Below are 9,861 nucleotides of genomic sequence, written 5' to 3'. Positions count from 1 at the left end.
GGGCTGTACGTGTGTTGAACGCGGAGGTGCCGTCCGTTCGGCACTTGATCATCGGTGATTTGAATCACGACGAGTACGACTCCATCAACCCCGTTCACTTGAACGCTTCCGCTTAGCGATCTACAAGGGTATGTAGATGCAAACTCTCCTCCTTTCTACTCGTTGCTGGTCTCTCCATAGATAGATCTTGGTGATTCGTAGGAAAATTTTTTGAATTTCTGCTACGTTCCCTAACATGTAAGACTCTTGTTATTCAGCTTCTGTGTGTTCAGTGAGCATTGATCTCTGGGATCACTGTACACGTGCATTCGGTGATCACGACTTATGAGTCGGGGTCCCCACACTTGATGAGTTGCCGCAATGTATAAATTACATTGGTTCGCTAATGTTTGGCGTGGCCAGGACTGGATTTGATGCCAATATGGCTTTTATTTCATTGAGTCCGGCTGTGGCGGCGTCCATCCACTCGAAGTGTTCGGTGCACCGGAGGAGGTGATAAAGGGGTAATGCCTTTTCTCCCAAGCGGGAGATAAAGCGGCTTAGAGCCGCCATGCATCCAGTCAATTTTTGTATTTGTTTGAGGTCTGTTGGGGTAGCCAACTATGATAACGCTCGGATTTTGGCCGGATTAGCTTCAATACCTCTACTGGAGACAATGAATCCCAGGAGCTTTCCGGCTGGTACGCCGAAAACGCATTTTTCCGGATTGAGCTTGATGTCATATGTTCGGAGGTTGTCGAATGTGAGCCTCAAGTCGTCTACTAGAGTTTCGACATGCTTGGTTTTAACGACCACGTCATCCACGTATGCCTCCACTGTTTTGCCGATCTGGTTTGCCAGACATGTCTGAATCATGCGCTGATATGTTGCGCCTGCGTTTTTGAGCCCGAAGGGCATTGTGTTGAAGCAGAATGGGTCGTATGGTGTGATGAATGCCGTTGCGGCTTGGTCTGGCTCCGCCATTTTAATTTGATGGTAGCCGGAGTATGCGTCGAGGAAACACAATGAATCGTGTCCTGCGGTAGCATCGATGATTTGATCGATGCGGGGGAGGGGGAAGGGATCCTTTGGGCAGGCCTTGTTAAGGTCCTTAAAATCGACGCACAAGCGCCAGGATTTGTCCTTCTTTGGTACCATCACCAGGTTTGCTAGCTAGTCCGGATGTTTTATGTCTCTGATGAATCCGGCCTCCAATAGCTTGGCTAGTTCCTCTCCCATGGCTTGTCTCTTAGGTTCGGAGAAACGTCGAAGAGCCTTCTTGACTGGCTTGAATCCTTTTAGGATATTTAGGTTGTGCTCAGCCAGCCTGCGTGGGATTCCTGGCATGTCTGAAGGGTGCTAGGAAAAAATGTCCCAGTTCTCGCATAGGAACTCTCACAGTGCGGTGTTGACATCAGGGTTTAATTGTGCCCCAATGGAAGCTATTTTTGTAGGGTCCGTTGGATGGACTTGGAATTTGACTATTTCGTCCGCCGATTTAAAGGAGGTGGACTTGGATCTTTTATCGAGTATCACATTGTCCCTGTTCACCGTGGAGCGCAGCGCAGTTAGTTCCTCGCCGCTAGGGCTTCGGATAGTGCCTCGAGGGCCAGTGCGGCTGTCTTATTTTTGGCGCGGAGTGCTATGTCCGGATCACTAGCAAGAGTGATGATTCCGTTGGGCCCGGGCATTTTGAGCTTCATGTACCCGTAATGGGGTATGGCTTGAAAGATTGTACACTACAAAAAACCTGTTAATCCATGACGGATTCGCCATGACAATTTCAAAAACTGTCATGGACAGCCTGGTACAGCCCCGCAAGCCCGCCTAAGCCCGCTAAAGCCCACCTAACCGACCACCATATAAAGTGCTAACCCTAATGCTCTCCCCCTCGGTCCCTCTCCTCTTTCCCTCATCCACACAGCCCCCTTCCGATTCCCCACCGCCGCCACCCACCACCTCTTCCCATGGCTCCTCCCACAGCTCACCGCCGGCCCTCCCCCTCCACTTCTCTCACATCACAGCTCCAGCAGCTGTCAGATCCGTTGCATCCCCCACCCATCCACTCCTCTCGCGACCCAACTCTCTGTCTCATGCGACCCTCACGCCGCGACCAACACCATCGATTCCGGCAACGTCCACCAGCTCGCAGCACACAGACAAGCTAGTCTCCGACCCCTCCATTCTCTGGTCCGGCTAGATCCGCCACTTATGGTCTCCGGCGCTCGCCCACAACCCCTCGCCTATGGCTAGGGTTTCGGCTGCGGCGTCACATCCATCACCGGCTCGTCTCCGGCGGCTCCTCCCCATCGGACACCGCGCCCTCTCCAGCCCTGGGTGGCGCCCCCTAGCTAGGTGCACTCGCGTGTGTTGGTCTATATGGCGTTGACCCCGACCTCCTTTGTCGCGTCTTCGGCGCGGCCGTGCATCCCGTGCATCATGTGATGGCCTCCTCTGTCGCGCGATGGTGGTAGCCAACCTGCACTGCAGCCGCTACATCGCCTACGATCTTCTTCAGTGAGCACGTGTACCTCTGCTCTCTCCGCTACGACATCTCCTGCTTATCTTATTTCGTGTGATGTTCATGAGTATTGGTGGAACTGATAACAATCATGTGTACTGTTGGAATTTGTATTCTCAAAATTTATTTGCAACATTCACTTGTGACTGGTCACTTTTGATTCATGATAGCATAGCTAAGGTTAACCAGATAGATATCACATGAATTCTGTAAGTTTGTACTTTGCATGATTGAGAACAGGACATCCAGGGCAGGTGATGCCTAGGTATTTCATTTTAGTTGGCACATTTCAAGGACAAGTAATATGGTGTCTAATATATTTGTTTTAGTATTACCAATGCAAAGATGGAAAATATGTTCTTTTTACAATATCCAAAGGATGGTCGGTGTTGCACAACTTCAGGTTTCTAATGCTAGTTCATTCATTCCAAGTAGTAAATAGATACTTGTTACTTTATGCATGAGAAACCTCAGGTACATCATGAAGAAAGGGAAAGTAATGTGCGGCTACCCATTGTAAATTGTTCCTTCTTAGTTCAGTTAGTGTGCAATTGAATCAATTCTTTAAGAATTCAGTTAGTAAATTTAGACTTTTGGGAAGGCATAGTTCTTTAAGAATTTGGTTCAGTTGAGACAACATTTGCATTGCAGTAATAATGAAATGAGACCGCATATCCAATTGTCACACTAATATCTTTGCTTTGCACATTATAGTCAGTGCATCTCCCACCTGATCGACGCCGACGCCACGGTCCTCGAGCAGAACAGGGTGAGCTTGATACCCTTCCATTCTTCATGTGAATTATTCAGGCTGTAGACTTTGAGCTGTTCAAGGTATGGATTGTTGTGTGGTTCCAGTACAATTATAACTGTACAGATATTTTTGTGCGCATAAAATCTGCATTGTACAATGTCCCTGATATTATGCATTTTATTGATACTCTACTAGAGTTGCTATCTCTTGTTGTTCATGGGTTCTGATTCTGCTTCTACAGATTTTGAATTTTTCATGTAATAACAAGTATACCGCTTAGTACTCCACAAATAAACTATTGGTGTGGGAGATCTCTCAGTGAAGCTGTATCATATTCTTTGTTAATATTTTGCATGCCATTCGAAGTTCACTTGGCAAGCAAGTATTGTTTAGTACTGTATTTGTTGGCACTTTGAGATGAACCTGCAGCATAAGCATCAAGTGAGATGAAAAATCCTCCGGTGCCGATTTTGATTTAAACATTGAGTTAATATAGTCCACAACATAACATATTTTGATTTGAACTTATCCTATGCTTATGCCCAGTTTGTGTTAATTATCTTGAAGTTAGTCTGTCACTTCTTTACTGACATTCTTGTTTGTTAAGGAATGGTGTGGTACAGTGTCTATGCTGGCTGAATTTTCTTTACATAATTTTCAGCTGGTCGCTTATACAGAAACTTTGATCTAGAAAAACCAAAACCAAGTACGTGTTCACGCACACACAGCTTCCTCTCACACAAAAAACTAAGTGCCTGTCTCTCTCACTTTTGTTCACATTTCTTTTAGAGTGCATAAATGTTTCATCCAGATAAACTAAATACCTGTACAGGCGCACAACTTCCTCTCACAACAAAAAAACCAAGTACTTGTCTGTATCATGTTTGTTTGCTTTCTTCTTTGAGAAATCTCATGTTTGTTTGCTAGGCCATAAAATAGAGAGCTTTTAGCCTGGTTAGCCCCATGCACTTACTGTTTGTTTGGTCCAGAACCAATGGCTGAACCAACTGCTACTACTACTACACTTTTAGTTCTGTGATGTGTGTTTGTTACTCATCACTTGTAGGCTAACTTGATTATACTTTCATTCGACACACTTTTCTTTGGACTAATTTTGCTTGTTTTCACGTGTGTTGCCCACATTTACGTGGTACCTTAGTATAGTAGTGGTGTGTCCACGGATGATTGCTTGGAAAATCAACTAATATTATTACTCTTTGGATTCATTTGGGAGCTTACTTTTATAACTTATTATAATTTTGATTGTCTTCTAATTCTACATAGGTTTGGCAGTTAATCCGTGTTACTGGAGATTGAAGATTTTTAGCAGGATTTCTTGGGTCCGGTTAGCTGCCTACAATCGTTAGTGTTGGAGAAAAAAATTAGCTAGTAGTGCATTTTCTTTAAAGTCGTGTAACTCACTCTTAAAAAATACTTATATGGCTTTCTAGATATGATCGTGATGTTTTGATATTAAGCTTTGCTTTTTCAAATCAGATTAGATTGTTGGAAATCGGTATTGTCATGTAAACAATTGCTATTTTTTAAGGAATATATGATTTGGTTGTCGTGTTGTAAATTGTGTTGTATCGAGAAAACAGGCTGTACAAAAAAGGCCTAATGGGTTGGACTAAAAAAACAGGACATGACAAAGATAAGCAGCTATCGGTTGGACTGTACACCAAAATTATTGGGCCAAATCCTTAAATGGGCTGGTTACAACATGGGCCATGTTCGTATCCACGTCGGATCCACGTAGACACCTTGTTAGGTCCATGTTGCATCCACGTCATGCAAATCAGTGACAGTTTGTTCCGTCATGGCCTAGTTTGGGCTTGGCGGGCCTGGGGTAGATCCATGACGGCCAAGATCCGTCATGGAAGGTACAGTGTCAAATTATGACGTGATATACATGACGGATTTCAAATCCGTCAAGGATTTGGACGCATGACGGATTTTGGCTGATCTGTGACGGACAAGGACTGTCATGTATTAACAAGTTTCTTGTAGTGGTAAATGCCTCCCGCCCTAGTAGAGCGTGGTATCCGTTGCTGAATGGGGCCACTTGGAATGTAATTTCTTCGAAACTGTAATTATCCCGCGTGCCGAATACCACATCTAGTGTGATTTTCCCAGCACAACGTGCTTCTCGACTGGGGATGATTCCTCTAAAGGTTGTGCTACTTTGCTCAATGCGGCTCCAGTCCATTTCCATCTTTTGAAGAGTTTCCTCATAGATGAGGTTTAATAAGCTGCCGCCGTCCATGAGTACCTTGGTGAGTCGAAAGCCATCCACGATTGGACTAAGGACCAATGCGGCTGGTGCTCGGGTTGTTTGGAATTTAGGTTCATCACTGGCATTGAAGGTAATAGCCGTGTCACTCCAAGGATTTATTTCTGCTACGTGGCAGATTCCGGCCATGCCGCGGAGTGTTCGCTTGCGTCTATTATTTGACGCGAAGGTCCCAAAGACCGTTAACACCGCATTGTTGTCCACGGGATGGTGCTCTGTGGTATTTGGGAGGAGTAGATCCTCACCACTTTTGGCCACCTGCCGGAGTATCCAACATGCTCTAAGGCTGTGCGTTGGTATAGCATCCGCTGTACTATGAATTTTGCAGGGTCCGTTGAGCCATCCCTCCAGTACGGTTCCTAGCCCCGTAGAGGGCTTTTGCTTTTTGGTAGTTAACCCAGGTGTATTGTGATAATGCACCCTTTTATTTCGGACTGGGTTTGTATTCAGGGCCGGATTATCCCAAAATTTTATTTCAATTTTCCAGGCGCTTTCCATCGCACAGTACTTTCGTACTATGGACACCAAGTCGGCAAAGCGTGTAATTTCACGACGACTTATGGCGTTGAGGATTCCCTTGTCCGTGCAATTATTGCAGAAGAATGAAATTGTGTCTTCCTCGCGGCAGTCCTTTATCCTGTTCATGACCAGGAGGAATCTGGCCCAGTAATGGTGTACTGTTTCTTCGGGCTCTTGCCTAATTTGGGATAGATCGCGTATGTTTGGGTGGGTGGGTGGAATTGAATCCGAATCCTCACCCAATCTGAGACTCAGGGGCCAAGAAGTTTCCGAACTCGGAAGTTTGGATCTTGGATGTTTTCTGATAAATCTAGCCCGCTGCCTGATTCTACATTCAGGCCTTGTGTGACGTCCTCCCCTCCGCGGGTATCCGACTTGGAGGGATCGGGAATCCGGACATAGCTAGTCCTTAAGATAGATGAAGGGTTGCCGCATTGTTCCTCCACCACTTCAACATGATGGGTGACCTGGGGAGAGTTGATCTCTCTCAGATCGGGTTTAGGCCCAATCTGATCGTAATCTGTAGCGACTCCCAGGGCGGCGATGCGATCCAAGAGCTCGTTCAGGGAAGAGAGCTCCATTGGATCTAACTGCTTGGCGAGTTCAGAGTTGACGTGAAGATTGCTTTCGATGACCTGAGAAGTCATCATCGGCGCAGCGGCCGAACAGGCGGACATAAGAAAACCACCTAGCCAGAGAGTTTGGCCGATAGCAAAGCTCCCTCAGCAATAGTGCCGTCTTTAAAGACGGGATGAGACATCCTTCCTGGTGGCGACGGCACAGCGGAACTCTCAATGAAAGCACCAATGTCAGTGTCAAAACCGGCGGATCTCGGGTAGGGGGTCCCGAACTGTGCATCTAGGCCGGATGGTAACAGGAGGCAGGGGACATGATGTTTTACCCAGGTTCAGGCCCTCTTGATGGAGGTAAAACCCTACGTCCTGCTTGATTAATATTGATGATATGGGTAGTACAAGAGTAGATCTACCACAAGATCAGAGAGGCTAAACCCTAGAAGCTAGCCTATGGTATGATTGTATGTTATGATTGTTGTCCTACAGACTAAAACCCTTCAGTTTATATAGACACCGGAGAGGGTTAGGGTTACACAAGGTCGGTTACAAAGGAGGAGATATCCATATCCGTATTTGCCTAGATTGCCTTCCACGCCAAGTAGAGTCCCATCCGGACACGAGACGAAGTCTTCAATCTTGTATCTTCATAGTCTAACAGTCCGGCCGAAGGATATAGTCCAGCTGTCCGGAGACCCCCTAATCCAGGACTCCCTCACTCAGCATTCTCAATATTTTTAGCTCTAGCAACTTGTTCATCAAGAAATTCACCTACCAGCACAGTCTTATCAAGAAAGGTACTAGCATCATCAATAGCATCATTCATAGCAGAAGTAGCATCATCAATAACTGGCGACATATCAGGATTAATAGCATGTGGCGGCGTTGCAAGTTTACTCAAAACAGAAGGTGAATCTAGTGCAGAGCTAGATAACAGTTCCTTACCTCTCCCATCGTCTTAGAGGGAACGATCTAGGTTATATCGTCCTTAATATTCTTCATAGTAATAAATAAATAAAAATCCCAAGTGACTCAACAAATATAGCTATGCTCCCCGGCAATGGCGTCAGAGAAAGGTCTTGATAACCCACAAGTATAGGGGATCACAATAGTTTTTGAGGGTAGAGTATTCAACCCAAATTTATTGATTCAACACAAGGGGAGCTAATGAATATCTGTAAGTATTATCTATTGAGTTGTCAATTCAACCGCACCTAGAAATTTAATATCTACATCAAAGTGATCAGTAGCACCGTAGTATGATAGTTTGATAGTGATAGCAATAGTAGTAGCAGCAATAGTAATGGTAACCGCAATTGCAGTAATTTTGTAGCAGTTGTGACAACAGTAGCAACAATAGTAACTTAGCAAGAACAATATCTGGAAAAGCTCGTAAGCATTGGATAGGTGAATTCATTGGATGATATTCATCATATATCAGTCATAACCTAGGGCGATACAAAACTAGCTCCAGTTCATAAATATAATGTAGGCATGTATCCCGTAAATAGTCATATGTGCTTATGGAAAAGAACTTGCATGACATATTTTGTCCTACCCTCCCGTGGCAGTGGAGTACATAAGGAAACTAAGGGATATTAAGGACTCCTTTTAATAGAGAACCGGAACAAAGCATTGACACATAGTGAATACATGAACTCCTCAAACTACAGTCATCACTAGAAAGTATCCCAATTATTGTCACCTTGGGGTTTACGGATCATAACATGTAATAAGTGCATATGACTTGCAAGATCGGATCAAGAACATAGATATAATGGTGAAAACATAAACGGTTCGGATCTCAAATCATGGCACTCGGGCCCTAGTGACAATCATTAGGCATAGCAAAGCCATAGCAACATCAATCTCAGAACATATTGGATAATATGGATCAAGCCCTAACAAAACTAACTCGATTAGATGATGAATCTCATCCAACTCCTCACCGTCTAGTGAGCCTATGAAGGAATTACTCACTCCCGGGGTGAGCGTCATGAAATTCATGATGGAGGATGGTTGGTGATGACGAAGACCGAAGATCCCCCTCTCTGGAGCCCTGAACGGGCTCCGGATCTGGCCTCCCGTTGAAGAACGGGATGGCAGCGGCTCTGTATCGTAAAACATGATGAAACTTCCTCCCCTATTTTCTCTGGAAAAATAGGATTTTACAGCGTCAGAATTAGGGTCAGCGGATCCTCGTGGGCGCCACTACCCACCAGGGCGCGCTAGAGGGGGTGGCGCGAACTGGTGCCCTGTGGGCAGCTGCCCCCCCTCCAATGGGTCTTGGTTCCAATATTTTTTATTTATTCCAAAATAATTTTCCAAAAAGTTTTGTACAAATCCAAGAACTTTTATTTCTGCACAAAAACAACACCATGGTAGTTCTGCTGAAAACAACGTCAGTCCGGGTTAGTTTCATTCAAATCATGTAAATTAGAGTCCAAAACAAGAGCAAAAGCGTTACAAAAAGTAGATATTGTGGAGATGTATCTTTGACTAGCGTGTCAACTTTTACTATCTATATCGTGGGCCTGTTATTTGACCCCTTATTTTGCCGCGCTACGACGAGTGTGAGTCTCTGCATGCAGTACTGCATCCTCTAATTTTGTGGATGCCAAGCCGGCCGAGAAGGAGCTATAACTTTTTTTCAAGTTGAAAAATGTTACCGATGATGAGCCATAAGCTGGAGGCATCTCTTTTTTCTTTCGAATGGGCAATAAACTGGAGAGTGTCTCTAATGGGCTGCCTCTAGTGTTAAGGCTGTCCAGTACGAAACACGGGCAGCCGACTAGGCCGGTACAAAAGCCTATCCATCTTAAAGCCCATTTGTTTTTTTTGCGGGGAAAAGCCCATATTTCTTGAAGAGGGGTGATCCCAGAAAAACCCTCCTTCCTCCTCGCCTCCACTTACTGCATCTCGTTGGACTCTCCCTCTTTAGTCGCCCCCCAATTCCCCCCGCTCCCCATCTTCCTCACTCGTACAGAAAACCCCCACTCACCTTCTTCCTCACTCGTACAGAAAATGTCTGCTCCTCTTCTTCCTCACTCCTATAGAAAACCCCAGCCCTCCTTCTTCCCCACTCGCACTGCCACTAGGCTCGTCTCTTGCTACTCTTCTCAAACCCATGAGCTCGGCGCGATGCCCGCAAGGAAAATGGAGTCGGATGGCCCAAGCGCCAAGAAGATGAGGCTCCTGCCAGCAGCGACGCCGGTTGTAGATC

General features: G+C 45.5%; 1 long non-coding RNA gene across 1 annotated transcript; it reads left to right on the top strand.

Moving 5' to 3' along the window:
• The first annotated feature begins 2,468 nt into the window (after window positions 1–2,468).
• LOC119271468 lies at window positions 2,469–4,815 on the top strand. Its single transcript, XR_005134539.1, has 3 exons — window positions 2,469–2,496; window positions 3,215–3,269; window positions 4,539–4,815. It is a non-coding gene; the product is annotated as an uncharacterized LOC119271468 (long non-coding RNA).
• Window positions 4,816–9,861: the final 5,046 nt, after the last annotated feature.

The sequence above is a fragment of the Triticum dicoccoides genome, chromosome 3A (assembly GCF_002162155.2).
Source record: "Triticum dicoccoides isolate Atlit2015 ecotype Zavitan chromosome 3A, WEW_v2.0, whole genome shotgun sequence".
In the NCBI taxonomy this organism is placed as follows: Eukaryota; Viridiplantae; Streptophyta; class Magnoliopsida; order Poales; family Poaceae; genus Triticum; species Triticum dicoccoides.
The sequence above is the reverse complement of the archived record's forward strand: the minus strand, read 5'-3'. Positions and strand labels throughout refer to the sequence as shown.